This window comes from Balaenoptera ricei, chromosome 14 (assembly GCF_028023285.1).
Source record: "Balaenoptera ricei isolate mBalRic1 chromosome 14, mBalRic1.hap2, whole genome shotgun sequence".
NCBI classification, from domain to species: domain Eukaryota; kingdom Metazoa; phylum Chordata; class Mammalia; order Artiodactyla; family Balaenopteridae; genus Balaenoptera; species Balaenoptera ricei.
The window spans coordinates 20261638-20279062 of NC_082652.1; the positions used below are offsets into that span (position 1 = coordinate 20261638).

At 49.4% G+C, this 17425-nt stretch overlaps 1 protein-coding gene across 5 annotated transcripts in view; it reads right to left on the reverse strand.

Moving 5' to 3' along the window:
- The window catches only part of SLC5A1 (solute carrier family 5 member 1), a 140272-nt gene extending 131669 nt beyond the window's left edge, over positions 1–8603 (reverse strand). For 4 of the 5 annotated variants that reach the window (XR_009497373.1, XR_009497372.1, XM_059895487.1 and 1 more), the window contains exon 1: positions 8463–8603. The gene's annotated coding sequence lies outside the window, so the exon portion shown is untranslated. Of the gene's footprint in view, positions 1–7788; positions 7817–8462 lie in introns of those variants that run through there. The other variant, XM_059895485.1, reaches the window with a different exon arrangement.
- Positions 8604–17425: the final 8822 nt, after the last annotated feature.

Genomic DNA, 17425 nt, shown 5'->3' on the forward strand with positions numbered 1-17425 from the left:
TAGCTGTGCAAACAGGAGGGGCCCCCCAGTTGGAAAGTTTACCAACCCAATATACCCAGGACTAAGAGGGAGAGTCTAGGAAACCTTGGAGGTCAAGAAATCTAGATAACTGGGAATGAGTAGACTGTGGACAGAAGAATTCAGAGAGGCCAAAATGGACAGAGGCTACAGCAGGTAAGCTCCAGATAAATAAACAATAAGGAACCTGTCAGGGCAGAGGATAAGAGCTCCCAGAGACACAATTGTTACCCCTTGGGAATGGCATAGCCAGCAGAAAAAGCCAAAAGCCTGAGGCAAGGACTGGGATGCGGCCAGGTGGAGAAGGGGTCACCAGGATGTGTGAAGCAAAAAAGGCTCTTAGACTGCATGTTTAACATCTAAGTCTAGCTGTTTCCCAGAGCCCTTTAGGGAACTCCCACAGGGCAAGGTTTTTCTTATGGAACCTGGGGGCGGATTCACCAGGCTTAGATAAAAAGAATCTCAGACTGTGCCACAGGCATGTCTAAGAAACTCCTCTGGATGATACAGTTCTATCCATCAGGGCTTGATTCTATCCAAACAGGGCTTGATTCAGCTCAAAAAAAGATGACAACAAGCACATGAAAAGAAGCTCAGCATGACTCGTCAAAAGAGAAATGCAAATCAAAACCACAATGAGACACCACTGCACACCCACTAGGCTATAATCCAAATAAATAACAAAAGATAACAAGCGTTGGAGAGAATCAGAACCCACATACATTGCTTGTGGGAATGTAAAGGTGCGGCTGGTGTGAAAACCAGGGTGGTGGTTCCTCAAAAAGTTAAATGTAGAGTTAGTATGTGATCCAGCAATTCCACTCCTAGGTATATACCCCAAAGAGTTGAAAACATATGTCCACACAAAAATTTGTACGTGAATGTGTATAGCAGCACTATTCATAATAGCCAAAATGTGAAAATAAGCCAAATGTCCATCAATTGATGAAAGGATAAACTAAATGTGGCATATGTTATTCAGCATATGAAGGAATATTGATGCATGCTACAACATGGATGTACCTTGGAAACATTATCTTGAATGAAAGAAGCCAGGCACAAAAGGTCACATATTTCCATGTATATGAAATATCCAAAATAGGTAAATCCATAGAGAAGAAAGTAGATTAATGGTTGCCAGGGACTGAGGGAAAGCAGAAATAGGGTGTGACTGTATATGTTTCCCTTTGGGGTGATAAAAAATGCTTTGGAACTAGATAGAGGTGATAACTGCACAACATTGTAAATGTACTAAATGCCACTGAATTATACACCCTAAAATAGTTAATTTTATGTTGTGTGAATTTCACCTCAATTTAAAAAAAAAGAAAAGACCTGGGCTACTAAGGCCATTTAAATCACTGCGTAGGCACTGCCTTCTCACCAAAGTGGACACCGTGTCTCTGCTTAACAAAGTCAGGGAGTCACAGCTAGGAACCTTCTCTACCTAGCCAGCCAGTGAGGCAGGGCTCCCCTTCCTCACTCTGTCTCCACCTCAGCAATTCTCTCTCTCTGCCTAGTGAGGCCACGGGTGCCCCCAGAGCCCTCAGAGGTGTCAAAGCAGAAAATCAGGGCAGAGGGGAGCTCCTGAGCACTGACCTTCCTCTGAGCTCACTGTGTGGCTCCTTCACAGTTCCCACAGCCAATAATTCACCAGCTGCCCAAAGCACTGGTCCTGTTAAAGGGGCCCAGGCTGGTGAGGGAGACTTTCTCTGCTTCCCAACAGATAATGACCATTTACTGATGGCCTACTATGGGCCAGCACAGCACATGTCATTTGACTTGATTATCATATTAAACCTCACAATAAGCCTATAAGGTAGATATTATCAGGGCCACAGTAGGACTTTCATGGATCTTAGGCACTGTTGCCTTCAGGGATCCCTTCCTGAACAAAAAAATGCTAAAAATTGTATTTAATGACTGCATTGGTATAAATATATTAACATTGTCTTAATATTGTATATTAAGACATTTTCTTTTACCTAAAAGTTTATCTTTTTCTAATTTGAAAAGAAACTAAAACATTTCCATGAGCCCCTAAAAATATCATGGGTCCTAGATGTTGTACTTTCTGTGCCTGATGGATAAATTCAGTCCTGGATATTACTGCCACCATTTCACAGATGAGAAAACTGAGGCTTAAATTACAGAGCTAAAAAGTGGTAGGAATAGGTGTATGGTCGGTTAATTTTTGACAAAGGTGTCAAAACAGTTCAATGGGGAAAGAATAGCATCTTTGACAAATGGTGCTGGGACAACTGGATATCCACATACGAATGAATGAAGTCAGACCTCCACCTCACACAATATACAAACATTAGCTCAAAATGGATCAAAAACCTAACTGTAAAAGCTAAAACTTAAAACTCTTAGAAGAAAACATAGATATAAATCTTCATAATATTATGGTTTCTTAGATATGACACCTAAAACACAAGCAACCAAAGAAAAAATAGACAAATTGGACTTCATCAAAAATTTTTAAAACATTTATGCTTCAAAGGACACTATCAAGAAAGTAAAAAGATAATCCACAGAATGGGAGAAAATATTTGCAAATCACTTATCTATTAAGAACTTTTCTTTTTTTTTTTTTTTTTGGCTGCTTCGGGTCTTAGTTGCAGTGCGCGGGCTCTTCATTGTGGCACACGGGCTTCTCTCTAGTTGTGGTGCGCGGGCTCCAGAGTGCACAGGCTCTGTAGTTGCCTCACGTGGGCTTAGTTGCCCCACAGCATGTGGGATCCTAGTTCCCCGAACAGGGATCGAACCTGTGTCCCCTACATTGGAAGGCAATTCTTAACCACTGGACCACCAGGGAAGTCCCTGATAAGAACATTTTTAAAACTTTCACAACAATTAAAAAACCCAATTTAAAAATGGACAAAGGAAATAGAAATTTCTCCAGAGATATGGGAATGGCCAACAAACATATGAAGTGATGTTCAGTGTCATTAGTCACTAGGGAAATGCAGATTAAAACCATGAGATACCATTTCACACTCACTAGGATGGCTTTTTTTTTAAAGGAAGTAACAAGTGTTGGTGAGGATATGGAGAAGTCAGAGCCCTCATACGTTACTGGTGGGAATGTAAAATGGTGCAACCTCTTTGGAAAAATAGTTTGGCAGTTCCTCAAAAAGTTAAACATAGATTATGATCCAGAAATTCTACTCTTAAATATATCCCAAAAGCAATTAAAATATATATTCACACAAACACTTGAACACAAATGTTCAGAGCAGCATTATTCATAATAGCCAAAGAGTGGTAACAACCCAAATGTCCATCAAGTGATGAATGGATAAACAAAATATATTCTATCTACTCAATGGAATATTATTCAACCATAAAAAGGAAAGAATTATTGATACATACTACAACATGGATGTAACCTGGCAACATTATGCAGAATGAGAGAAGCCAGATACAAAAGGCCACATATTGTATGATTCCATGTTATATGAGATGTCCAGAATAGGCAAATCCATAGAGACAGAAAGCAGATTTGTGGTTGTCTGGGACTGGGGGGAGAGGAGAATGGGGAGTGACTGCTAACAGTTTCTTTTTGGAGTGATGGAAGTGTTCTGGAATTAGATAGTGGTTATGTTTGCCCAACTTTGTGAATATACTAAAAAACAATGAAATGTGTATTTCAAAATGGCCAAATTTATGGCAGGTATATGAATTAATCTCAATTTTTTTAAAAGAAAAAAGTGATTGTGGTTATGGTTGTATAACTGTGGATATGCTAAACACTATCAAAATGTACACTTTAAATGAGTGAATTGTGTGGTATGTGAATTATATCTCAATAAAGCTATTACCAAAAAAATTACTGTCCCTGGCAGTCCAGTGGTTAGGACTCCATGCTTCCACTACCAGGGGCCCGGGTTCGATCCCTGGTCAGGGAACTAAGATCCCCTCAAGCCATGCGACACAGCCAAAAAAAAAAAAAATTACAAGACTACAGTTCAAGTACAGGTCTTTCCATTCCCAAATAAATGCTTTTAACCACGACATGACCCAGCTTTATTTGCAAGCTGACTAGTCCCAGAAGAGCTCTTTATCTTCCTCTTTTCCCCATACAAGCTTTTTCACTCCCTACCTTGTCCTGCCCTCTGAACACCAAAAGCTCCAGGCAAGTGGTTTCTTCTTTCTAAGTGGTTTCTTCTTTCTAAGCAGTCCCTCTTCAATTGTTCCCAATTGCCTACAATCTAAAGCCAAATCTCCTTAACCTGGAAATCAAGGTCTCTCAAGATCTAGCACCAGCTTTCTTTTTCTAGTACTCTGCTCCACACCCCCAACATTCTAGCCAAACAATTCTTTCTGCCCTTCCCTGAATCGTGTCCTTTCCTGATGTCCCATGTGCCTAGAAAACCCTCTCTCCACCCCTCCACGGTACAGCCAAATCCTGCCCCTCTGCTCTGATGCCACCTGGTAACTTCTTTGAGTTCAAAATTGTACATACACACACACACACACACACACACACACACACACACACATACTGGCATTAATTCTTCCTCTAGTTCTCACAGGTCTCTATTTACACCTCTATGCATTTGTCCCTGTGTTAAGGTATTTGGACATATGTTCCTTGAAAACAGCACAATAAACAACCCAGAGCACCCAGCCCCGTGTCTGGCACACAGTGGTACTCACAAAAGTCATGCCCAACTAACTGAAGTGAATTCAGTCTCACTCCCAATCACCTCACTTCCCTTTTTCCCCTAATGGCAGTTTTCCTGCCAATTAGAAATGCTACAGGCAATTTGAAGAAGGTATTTAGAATACTAATGGATGAAAATGGCTTTCAGCCACATCTATTTCATATAAATTAATCGCTGTGAGTTTTATGGCCTTGGTTGCCTTGACTACACAACTGTTGGTGGCATACCCTGCTCAACTCAAGGAGTGGAAGTGTTCCCCTGCCAGGTGATGTCAGCCAGGGGTGATACAAAGGGGATGAGAAATCAACATCTGAGGTATCAGTATCTTCCTGAGCTCGCTGGGATCCCTCCTGCCTCTTCCTCAGCTCTAACTGAGACAGCCAAGGAGTTGGGAAACCCAAAGGGTGTGCTGCAATTCTGCTCTGACAAGGTCCCAGGAAGGGAGAGCCAAGCCAACAACCCCCACTTTGGGTGTAATGTAGGGCTGCCCTCAGAGGAGGTGCCCTGCAATTTCCTAACCACCACTGCCCCCTTGTGCCCTGACTGGCCACATCCAAAAAGGTCCAACCCGCCCAAACCTCTAATGCAGCACTGCCCAACAGAAATACAATGCAAGCCACAATGTAATGTTTAATTTTCTAATAGCCACATTTTAAAAGGTAAGAAGAAACAGGTGAAATTAAGTTTAATAATATATTTTATATAACCTAATATATCGAGAATATTAGCACTTCAACATGTAATCAATATAAAAAATTATTACTGAGATAGTCTACTTTCTTTTTTCCATTTTAAATCTTCAGAATCTGATGTGGGCTACCCTGGTGGCACAGTGGTTGGGAATCCGCCTGCCAATGCAGAGGACAGGGGTTCGAGCCCTGGTCCGGGAAGATTCCACATGCCACGGAGCAACTAAGCCCGTGAGCCACAACTACTGAGCCTGCGCTCTAGAGCCCACGAGCCACAACTACTGAAGCCCGTGCACCTAGAGCCTGTGCTCTGCAACAAGAGAAGCCACCGCAATGAGAAGCCCGCGCACCACAACAAAGAGTAGCCCTTGCTCACTGCACCTAGAGAAAGCCTGCGCGCAGCAATGAAGACCCAAAGCAGCCAAAAATAAATAAATAAAATAAATAAATTTATTAAAAAAAAATAATCTGATGTGTATTTTACACTTGCAGGACACCTCAATTCAGACAAGCCTTTTTCTTTTCCTTTTCTTTTTTTGATGTGGACCATTTTAAAGTCTTTATTGAATTTGTTACAATATTGCTTCTGTTTTATGTTTTTTGGTTTTTGGCCCCGAGGCATGTGGGATCTTAGCTCCCCGACCAGGGATTGAACCCTCACCCCCTGTGTTGGAAGGCGAAGTCTTAACCACTGTACCGCCAGGGAAGTCCCCAGACAAGCCATTTATGTTAAGTGCCCAACAGCCACACATAGCTAGGGCTACTGTGCTGGACAGTTCAGCTCTAGTGCCTTGACCAGCACTGTCCCTTCTGGCCTAACCAGCACTGTCTCGTGTCCCAAGCCACTGGTAACTCTAGACCAATCCACTCCTCTAAGCTCCAGGTTCAGAGAGCTAGCTGCTCTCTCGGCCCCTCCACTTGCCTAACAGAAATCTCTGTAAGTTCTCCAAAACTGCATTCTCATTTTCCACCCCCAAACCTATCTCCACAGCCCACTCAACTCAATGACATCACCATCCATTTGTTGCTGGAATTAAAATCCAAAGAGTTATCCTTTTTCTTCACCCCCACCCCACATCCAAGCAGTCATCAAGTCTTATCGATTCAGCCCATAAATACATCTGATTACTTGCCTCCATCTCCACTACGACCACCCTCGTCCAGGGCCAACATCATCTTGCCTGGACTATTGCACTCACCTCTAAACTGTATCCATTCCTACCCTTCCACCCGATCACTCCACACCCACAAGGAGCACAAAGGGATCAGACCTCTCACATCCCTCAGACTGCTCACATCTCTCCATCAGCTTCCCAGTGCCTTCTAATAAAATCTAAACTCCTCTCCTTGATTTGCCACACCCTTCATTAACTGCTCCCTGCACCTCACTACCCGTCACTCTCCCACCAGACTTACACTGCAAACATGCCAAACTCATTCCCACTTCCCTCTGTCTGGAATGTTCTTCCTCCAGACCTTTGCATGGCTGGCTCCTGCTCATCATTCGGGTCTCTGAGCGGCCTTCCCTCACCACCCTATCTGCCATAGTGCCCTCATCCTTAGTCATTTTCTATCCCATAACCTTGTTTTTATTTTCTTTATAGCATCCATCACTCCCTGAAGTTGCCTTCTGTCTCCTTCCACTAGAACATAAGCTCCACGAGAGAAAGAATTTCCCTTCTATTGTCCACCTCTGTTCTAGCAACTAGAACAGCAGCTGGCACATAATAACCTAGGAATGAGAGTGTGAGTGAGTGAATGTTATTCCCTCCATCTGGAACGCTCTCTCCACTCCATGGTTGGTTCCTTCTCCTTCAGGTCTTAGGTTAAGTGTCACCTGCCCAGGGAGCCTTCCCAAACTGCCCTGCTTTTTTTTCTATCTCAGCATCCCCTTTGCTACTCTCATAGCACGATTTTGACCACAGTCAACTTGTTTACTTCCTTTTTTGTCTTCTCTGACCGCTCTTACGACCACTCGATACTCTGCACCCCAGAAACAGGGCAGCATCTGTACCGTTCGCTCCCGTCTCTCACCGCCTAGCTCAAAGCTGCACGTGTGGACGGCCCACAAATGCTTGTTGGACAGACAGCCTCCTGGCACCTCCCAGCCCCCACCCGGGGGTGTCCTGCCGGCCCCGCCCTCCTCCAGCTCCAGGAGCTGTGGCTCCCACCTCGTGGACCACGGGCCCCGCGCCTGCCGGGAGCAGGGTCCCCAGCTTGGAAGAAAGGGGACGGACCGGGGCAGAAGGAGCGGACAGCCGTCTCCGGAGCGGGGCCGAGGCTGAGCCCCCCTCGCCCCCCTCCCTCCCCGCGCCGGCAGAGCCTCCTCCCCGCGAAGGTCTCGGAAGCCCCGCGGGCCGCGCTGCGGGCGCCTTCCGCCCCGGAGTCCCCGCCCGGCCAGGCCGAACCTCAGCCACCGCGTCAAAGCTGCAGTCCCGTCCCCAGTCCCCCGCCGTGGCTGCTCGGAGCGCCCCCGCGTCCCGGGGCGATTCTCCTTCCCCTCAGTCTCGGGCCGCGGGGGTCGCGGTCCGGCTGCCCCGTCACCGAAGCCCGGGCAGGGGCAGGGACGCGGCCCCGGTCACGCCGCCGGCCCCGGGCGACCTTCACAGGCCACGGTATCCCCTGCGGCCCAGGTCAGGCTGCCTCCGCCCCCTCCTCCTCCTCCGCGTCCCTCCGTCGCTCCAGGGAGCGACGAGCCAGGTGGTGACCCGCTCGCCCCCGGGCCTCCGCGCCCGCTCCCACCCACGGCGCGGAGCTCCCGCCACCGGCCCCCAGAGGCCCCGCCGCCCCGTCAGGGTCCCGCCGCCCGGCTCCTCCCGCCCCCCCCGGCCTCGACACGGCGACAGAGCCCCGAGGTGGCCCGAGAGGCCCAGTGGCTGACGAGAAACTTCGGGGCCCACTAGCCGTGTGACTTGACCAACTGACCTACTGACGGGCTGACTGACTAGCTGACTGGACCGACAGATTGACAAACTGACAGGATTACTGATGGGATTGACAGGCTGACTGGATTGACTGACAGGCTGACGAGACTGACAGGTTAGCTGACAGGCTGACTGACAGGCTGATTGACGGGACTTACAGGTTAACTGACAGGCTGGCCGACAGGATTGACAGGCCGAGTGACTGGACGGCTGACTAGATTGACTGGCAGGTTGGCGGCTGCGGGTGTTGCCGTGGCCTCTCAGCCTCGGCCTCCGCCTCCCGCTCACTTCACGCCAACTCACCCACCACCAGCGGGTTCCTGAACCAAAAGGCGCCGAGGTGGGCGGCCCCGACGTCTTTCATAGGCCGAGCCGGAGCCCTTACGCAGCCCCCGGCATCACCTGGTGGCCGCGCCCGGAACGGAAGGGAGGGGTCGTGGGGGGAGGGGGGCGGTAAGGGGTTGTGGTGGGCGGGGAGATGGGGGCGGGGTAAGGGCTGTGGTGGGCGGGGATAACGGCAGGGCGGGATTGTGGTGAGCGGTGTGGGTGGGCGCGGATAGAGGCGGGGCTACGGCTGGAGAGTGGAGGGGCGGGACCTCTGCTCTGCCCCTGGGTCTCCTTGTCCTCCCCGGCAGAGCGCGCGGGTCCCCTGTGGAGCCTGAGCCGCGCGGCAGGTCTGTCAGGCGACCTGATGGGGAGAGAAGTTCCCGGCTTCCTTAGACCCGTTCCCCCCAGCAGCCTGGGCCTCCCGGCTGCAACAGGGAACGGCGGGACCTTTCGGGGGCCGGGCCGACGCAGAGCTCCGCAGGGGTGAAACCTCTACACACGCGGGGCCCCAGAAGACTCTTGAGGGGCCTGAGTGAGCAGGTGGGGACAAGAACCGGTTGAATTTGCCTTGTTTCTGTTACTGGGCCCAGTCCTCACCCCCAGTTGCTCCCTACCACCATCCCGCTGGCTCTCAGCAGCTCGCCTGCCCCCTCACCTGCCTTTCAAGGGCCTGTCTGGAGCGTGGCGAACACCGGCAAGCCCCCTAGGTGGCAGCAAAGGCCCGAGAAAGTGCTCCCAGAACGGACCCTCCCTTCCGCCCTAAACCCAGAAAGGCAGGGTAGAATGGAGCCACCTCGCAGAGGAGAACTGAAGTCCAGAGCGGCAGGATCGTGCTCACAGCACGCAGCGATTTGAACTGTGACTTCTGTCCCAGGAGAAGAGGCACAGGAGAAGAGGAGAACAAGGAGGCGCCAGAGACTTGCCATCCCAACCGTGTGACCCAAGGGGCGTCCTCACCTGTCTGAGGCTCAGTTTCCTTACCTGTAGAATTAGGGACAAGAAGGGCACCTGCTTCACAGGATGCTTTGAAGACTAACTGATATGCTGCAGGGAAATCACTTGGCACAGTGCCTGACACATGGTAAGTGCTCAGCAAATAGTCACATTAATAAACGTAAAGCAGCTTCCCATAGGCCTCCAAGACCATACCTATCTGCTACCTGAGTGTGATGGTTTTGTTTAATGTGTCAGCTTGGCTAGGTTACAGTCCCCAATTATTCAATCAAACACTAATCTTGCTATTGTGATGAAGGTAGATGCAATTTAATCAATTGACTTTAAGGGAGATTATCCTGGATAATCTGGATGGGCCTGATACAGTCCCATCTGGAAGGCCTTAAGAACAGAGCTGACTATAATAAAATGTTTTTAAAAATTAAAAAAAAAAAAAGTACAGAGCTGAGGGGACTTCCCTGGTGGTCCAGCGGTTAAGACTCCGCGCTCCCAGTGCAGGGGATGCGGGTTCGATCCCTGGTCAAGGAACTAGATCCCACGTGCTGCAACAAAGATCCGGTGCAGCCAAATAAATAAATAAATAAATATTTAGAGCTGAGGCTTCCCTGAGGAAGAAGAAATTCTGCCTGTGGACGGCAGCTTCTGCCCTTGACAAGAGTTCCAGCCTGGCGTTATGACTACCTAGATAGGTGGGATAGGGAGGGTGGGAGGGAGACGCAAGACGGAGGAGGTATGGGGATATATGTATATGTATAGCTGATTCACTTTGTTATAAAGCAGAACCTAACACACCATTGTAAAGCAATTATATTCCAATAAAGATGTTTAAATAAATAAATAAATAATGGCTTGTGGGATTGCAAAAAAAAAGAAAGAGTTCCAGCCTGAGCCTCACAATTTCAAACTTGCCTCACCAGCCCCATACGCACATAAGTCAACTCTTTGCAATAAATCTCTTAATTTGCATCTCCTATTGGTACCATTTCTCTGGTTGAACCCTGACTAATACACAGAGGAAGCAAGGGTGGGTGGGTGGGTGGGTGTGTGTGTATGTGTGTGCTGGAATCACAGGGCCCAATCCTCATGTTTATTCACTCCTTTTTAAGGTCAAGGTGGCCTGTGCCTTTAGGGGTCTGTAGTTGGAGGCTAAAGCAAAACCATGGCTGTTTAATGGCAGGGCTGGGGGGCGGGCCAGGAGGTGGATGGAGCGCAGGGCCCAGGTGCAGGCCTCTTACTCCCTTGCACCACCCCTGCCCCCAGGCTTTGGCCTCAAGTGTGCGACCTGCTTGTTTCCAGGCTTTTTCTAAGATCCTCTTTTCCCAAGGGAGGCCAGGCTCATCCTCCTCCCCCTGCAGCCGGCTTAGGATTGGAAGGAAAGGTATAAACCATGCTGTCTCCCAGGGAGCCAGCTGGTGAGGAGGCTTCTCCCTCAGTCACCAGCCGGTCCTCGTGTCCCCTGTCTCTCCCACCTCCGTACCACAGGCCGTGTGTCACACGCACACCCACACTCCCACCCTCCTGCCCTAATCGCAACAGCTGCTGACGTCCATCCATCCAGTCTACACTGGAGCACCATGCTGAGTGCTTTGCTCACCTCATTCAGCCTCAGCACAAACCGATGGGGTGGGAACTCCTACTGTTATTATCCCCATTTTACAGAGGGGGAAGCTGAGGCACAGAGGTGGCTCCTCCTGGGGAGACCAGCCCCCAGGAAGCGCCCTGAAGATCCACTGAGAACACCTGTGGTAGAAAGGGGCTCTGATCATGAAGCTCTGCAGAGCTGAGGGGTCTTGTCCCTTCTCAGACCCTCTGTTTGCGCCTCAACACAGATGGTAGCAGCAAAGATGAAGAAGGTGGCAGGCCTGAAGGTGCTTGGCTTCCCTTCCTTCCTTCTTCCACCAGGAAACTGGGGAGGCTGTGGAACATGGTCTGGGGGCCAGGGGGTGGACTCCGGGGTCAGCAGGCCTGAGTCTGAGGCCTGGTGCAGCCACCTGCGAACGGTGAGGCCTTCAGCAAGTTCTGGAACCTGTCTGAGCCTCAGTTTCCCCATCTGTGAGATGGGCCAGTGAGGAGCTCCCGCCCTGGGCTCCTGTGGGGACAGTGAAGCAGCTGGCACTCATCGGCACTCAGGCCTCAGGCCTCCAGGCTGTTCTCCCCGCTTTTATTAGGGGGCTGGTGGAAGTGAAGGCCCTTGTCGTAAACACAAGAGGTGGTCATTATTACTGCTCCAGAGACTTGGTCCCGCACCCCCTAAAACCAAACCAAAGCCTGCTCCTCCGAGGTCGCGGCATTAAGGAGGCACTCCTTTTAGAGGCCGCCCCTACCCCTGCCCCTCATGCCTCCTTAAATGTCACACCCTGGACTCTTCTCTTGCCCACCTTAGCAGAGTCACTCTCCACCCCAAAGCCCTCATGCCATCCAGGTGTCACCCCTACCTGACCCTCACTCCCTATCCAGTCCCCCAGCAAATCCTGTCAGCTCAACCTCCCAAATATATGCACCTCATCCCTCCATCTCACTGTCGCCACTCAGCTCCCCACCCCCCAATTTCCCTCCTGGGCAAACTGCTCCCCACTCTGCCCCACACAGATTTTGAAGATGCAAACAGGATTGTGTCTCCTCCTGCTCAAAACACGTCCACGGGGCTGCCCAGGGCTCTGGCCTCCGACGCCCTGTGAGGCCTGGTCCCTACCACCTCTCCACCCTCGTTTTACACCTGCCTGCTCCCTCCTGCCCTGCAATGAGCCACCAGCCTCCTTTCGGTTCCTGCTGCTCTGCACGCTCCCTCTGCAGATGCTGTTCCCTCTGCCAAACAGACTTCTCCCCACGCCATTCCAACCCCCTTACTAACTCCCCTCCCGCCCTGGCTGCTTTGGGCACTTGTGTTGAACACGCCCCTGGCGCTCTCTGCCTTCCCTTCTGAGCACTGCTCTCAGACTGCACAGCAACACTCCCAGGTGACTGCCCGGTTACCTCGGCCCCACCACACACACACACACAAGACTGTGAGCTCCCTTAGGCCGGTTTGCTCACTGTGGTATCCCCGGTGCCCGCACACAGAAGAGCAGAATCCACGCTGATAGGATGAGCCATAGGTGAGGGAGTGAGGCCAGGCACCTGCCTGACCTGGGCAGGGGACACATGCCCTGGTTTGCTGGGGGAGGCCCAGTTTTCATCTGTCATCCGGTATAATAATAATGGTGCCCTTATTCACTCTCAAGTGTCCCAATCTGGTGACATATTAAATGGTCAGCCTAGTTATTAGAAAGGAGAAGGGCTTCACCCCAGAACTTCTGCTCCTTCCCAGCCCCCACCCTGGCTTCCCATTTTTTCCCTACAAGCCCAAAGCTTTTACTTCTTGTTCTTGAGATCTTTTTCCTCTGTTAATAATCTCCCTACATTGTCCCCAAGCCCCCAGAAATACATAAGAATTCTATTTGCCCATTTTACTGCAGAACTGTCCTCCTGGAGGGTTGCCATGGTGACCGAATGATGTCACTGCCCTGGAAACAGTTGCCTAGGAGATGAGTGATGTCACTTCCAGGAGATGATTGCCATGGAAACCCTCTTGGAACTAGGGGGTGGCCAGGAAAGTGAAGGGGGGGTGGAGGGCGGATGCAAAAGGGACAGATGTGAAAGGAGGAAGGAAAAGGGAGGGGGGAGAGCAGGAAAAAGTCCAGGAAGAGGATGGGGACCATCCCAGAGCAGTTGAAAATAACAGAGAATCACAGAATCTCCAAAATGCAAAAGCACCCAGATACCACCCCAAGCACCTGCTTCGTTTTTAGAGGCCACTGAGAGGTGAGGACATGCTCAAGGTCACACCGCCAGTTTATAGGTGATGTTAGAACCAAGCTCAAGGGCTCATGGCCCTCGGTTTCTTACATGGTTCATTGGTAGATTTGGGCGCAGAACTGAAGGATTCCTTTTGGTCATTTCTTTTGTCAAAATTCTGGCCTCAGATCAGTCATTTACTCATGAAGTCAACAAATTCTTACTGTGAGCTGTGTGCTAGATGCTGAGAAGAACCTGAATGGCATTTTCATAGTTACTGTATTATTTTATATTTTTATTGTATCCCCCACTAGTGTTAGCCCCATGAGGACAGGTAATTCACCAAGGTATTCACCCCCAGCACCCTGCCCAATGCCTACCACATAGTAGGAGCTCAACATGTTTGTTAACAAGACAGGTGATAAATGCCATCATGTGGTGCAGACCCATAGTATAGGAGCCCAGAGAGGGATTCACAGTAGCTGGCAGGCAGGTGGGATTTCCTAGGTAGGGTTTGAAGAGGCCAAGATCAGAAAGCCATTCCGGAAGGCAGAGTAAAGACCTGAGCCACAGTGAGAGCAGGCTGAACAGGTGGGTCCAGCTGGGCATGCTGTGGTCCACCTCTTCAGTCATCCTGTAGCTGTAGCCCCTACAGGTACCTCCCTTCTGGTAGAAGGAGCCCCAAGGATCGAGGATCAGAGGAAGACAAGCATCAAGGTCCATGTCCCTGGATATGCCTGGGGGTGGGGGTGGGGCAGCAAAAAAAAAAAAAAAAAAAAAAGGCTGATCCAGCTGAAGAGGCAAATGTAAAGGAGAAGGTAACAGAGAAGTGGGCTGGAGGGAGGAAGAGGTCCCATCAGTGGAGACCTGGACTGTCAGGCTTCCAGCCTCTGCCTGAAGGTGACACATTCATGACAAGAGCAAGGGCCTTGGAGCCCCACACAGATGCTCTGCCCCTTCCCAGCTGTGTGACCACATGAAAGTCACTTTTCCTCTCGGAGCCTCCTGATTGGAGCTACAGCCCAGTTCACAAGAATGTTAGCTCTGAATTGAAATGCATGTAAAGCCCCACTTTGCAGGTGACCGCTGAGTCACCCGCAGAAGGCAGTCGGCAAACGTCCTTTCCCTCTCCCTCCTGGTACAGCCTCTGCCCTTCAGACCAACATGGGAGCTGTACTTTGGGAAAATGAACTTGACAGTGGATTCTTTCGTCTTTAGCTCCCCAGCCTTTTGGAGCCCTTGCTTTGCTTGGCAACACAGGGACCCATGGTCCAGGGGAGGTGGAGGGGAGAGGTGCCCGGTGACTAGGAATAATCAGTCAAGTCTGACCCACAACCGCCCGGCATGGGGGCCTCAACCAGATCAGAAGTTTCATAAGAGACGCCATTTCATTAGGCCCTGAAGGAAGGATTTGATTTGGGTAGGATGTCACAGAGGCTGGAGAAGAAAAGACAGAGAACAGAGAGGCAGAGGGGTTAGCTATTGTTATGACTTTTCTAGAACTCCTTTTCTCCAGGTGGGGATCAAAAAACCCATGGTGTGGTGGGAAAAGCCTTGAGGTAGGACTGACCCGGTTTTATCTCAGTGTTACCTCTTACCAGCTACGTATACCACCTGATACCTCATCTCCTCATCTGTTAAAAATAGTAACGTTCTGGGACTTCCCTGGTGGTCCAGTAGTTAAGACTCTTGCTTCCATTGCAGGGTGCATGGGTTTGATCCCTGATCGGGGAACTAAGATCCTGAAAGCCGCGAGGCCCTTGTATCATTCCTACCGTCCAGGGTTGCTGTAAAGACTCAGAGACCATGCACTTAAGGTGCCCAGAACACACAAGGTGTTTGAAATGGTTGTTTCCATCAGCCCAACGGCTGTTCTTTGTAACAGAAGATGATCTGTTCAGTCCCACTCAGCCGTGACTCAGTGCCTGTGCCTGCCCCATAGTTTGGAGGTCTCCTGAGAACTGAGGACCCCCTTGGCCTCTGAATGGCAGGTCCTGACAGCTGAACGTAGCCTATTTTACAGAACCAAGAGGCATCCTGAGCTTCCCAATCCCAAGTGACTTAAGATGGCCAAGTATTTACCCGACAATAGCTCCATTATCAAGAATCCTACCCTTTCCTCCAACTCAAACAAATGGACCTTTGAGCAGCGTTTGAGGAGTAATTGAAAATCTGAGCATTAGTTAGCATCAATACATTTAAACGTTCCTTTCCAAGTATAATTCATTCAACTCTAAGTGAAAATATTAAAAGCACTGAAAGTGTCCCCAGAATAGGATGTGTGTCACATCCAATTTTTCTTCTCAACCCCAAGACTGTGGCCCGGTGAAAAGAACCATAAACAAGGATTTAGGGGATCTGAGTGCTAGTCTAGGTTCTGTCACTAACTTTGCAGTGAGACTCTGGGAAAGCCATTCGTTTCTCTGGTCTTGTTTCCCTTGCAGTAACACTGAGATGACCCCATCTCATTTCATAAATTTATCTTGACAAGCTTTGTCTTTTTCCTTTGATCTTGACAAGTTTTAAAACATCAGAGTGTGCAGAACGGGAATGAAGCCTTTGAGATCACACAATAGGGAAGGCTTCAGCTTTACGCCACATGTAATTTCAAGTCCTCTCAAAGAACCCCATTTACCACTTGTAGGGCTGATTGGAATTATGTGCCCATACTTCCCCACACCCCATTCCCAGACCCAAGGGGATGCCTTGCACATGGTACTTTGGGTTGAATTAAATCTTATATTCCAAATCCTACTCTTAAAAAACGAGGGGCCTGAGCCTCAAAGGTTGTCAGCTGCCTGGAGCCTACCAGAGGGCAGTTAGGACTCTGAATTAGAGGTCGTGGGCAGAGGCCATCCTGTGGCACCAGCTGATTCCAGAGGTCCACCACCTCTGCACCTCAGTTTCCTCCCCTGTAAGGTGGGGACAAAACTTTTCACAAGATGGTTGTGAAATGAAAACGTTAAGTGCTTTTTCTAAAGCCCTTTCTGTGAAGTGCACTCCAAATGTACAAAGTTTCAACGTCTACGAAATTTTATCAAAGCCAAGTGCCTTAGGCACATAAAGCTCATGGCTTTAAAATACCTGACCTGCTAATTGAAGCAAAACCCGATAACGATTTTTGCTGGCAATTAGGTCAACTTGAAATAGGCTTCCTAAGGACTACTTATTAGCATGTGGGTCATCCCTCTACTTCAGGATGAGAAAATAGGTTAAATGTCCATGGTTAAATGTTCATGCTCCACCACATTGTAGGTTCAAGGACAGAGACTGGGCGTGGCCACCTCCACCAGCCTAGTGTCAAGCTTCGGTCAAGAATAAGGTGTTTAGGGCCTTTGTGTACCTGAACCAATCCACTCGACAAGCATGTCCGGTCCCGAGCACCACGCTGGAGGTGACAGAAATCGTGAGTGGCTGGAGTCCACATCACCCGGGGAAGGAAGAGTCCATTTGGTGACGCAGGGCCTCAGGAGCAGCCTAGGGTGCAGGCAGATGGGGAAAGTGCACTAGAGGCCAGGCCATTCTCTTTCTTAAACTCAGAGGGAGGTCTGCTGTCTTATTTTTTAAAGAATACTCAAAGCTTTCTTAATAATGATCACTAAAGTTTATTTCAGGGATCCAAGTTGTGTCCCTAATTAACATTTTATTCCATCTAGTGCAAAAGAATATTAAGAAAAACTGAGAACATGTACCTACTTTGAGTGATACATAGCAACCAATGTTCCAGTAGGCTGAGTGGAGCTACACCCTCAAAGTCAGACACACACCCACCTTCCAGAGGGGCTGTGCCATGGAACACGGCATTGGGGTCTGCTCAGCTCCTCCCGTACAGGCACCAGCAACAGAAAGAGGGGATCAGAGAGGCTGTTAGCTGGGTTCACACAAAACTATTTAAAATTCATGAGTCTTTTGTATACACTGCAAAACGTGTGATGGAATCAGGGGGCACCAAGAATCGTTATTCCAGAAATGCTTCAGGGTTTGAGAGATCAAACCAGGATTCAAAGCGGTGAGCCATGACAGGGCTCCTTGAGAGCAGGAAAAACAAAGACCATACACACAGAGA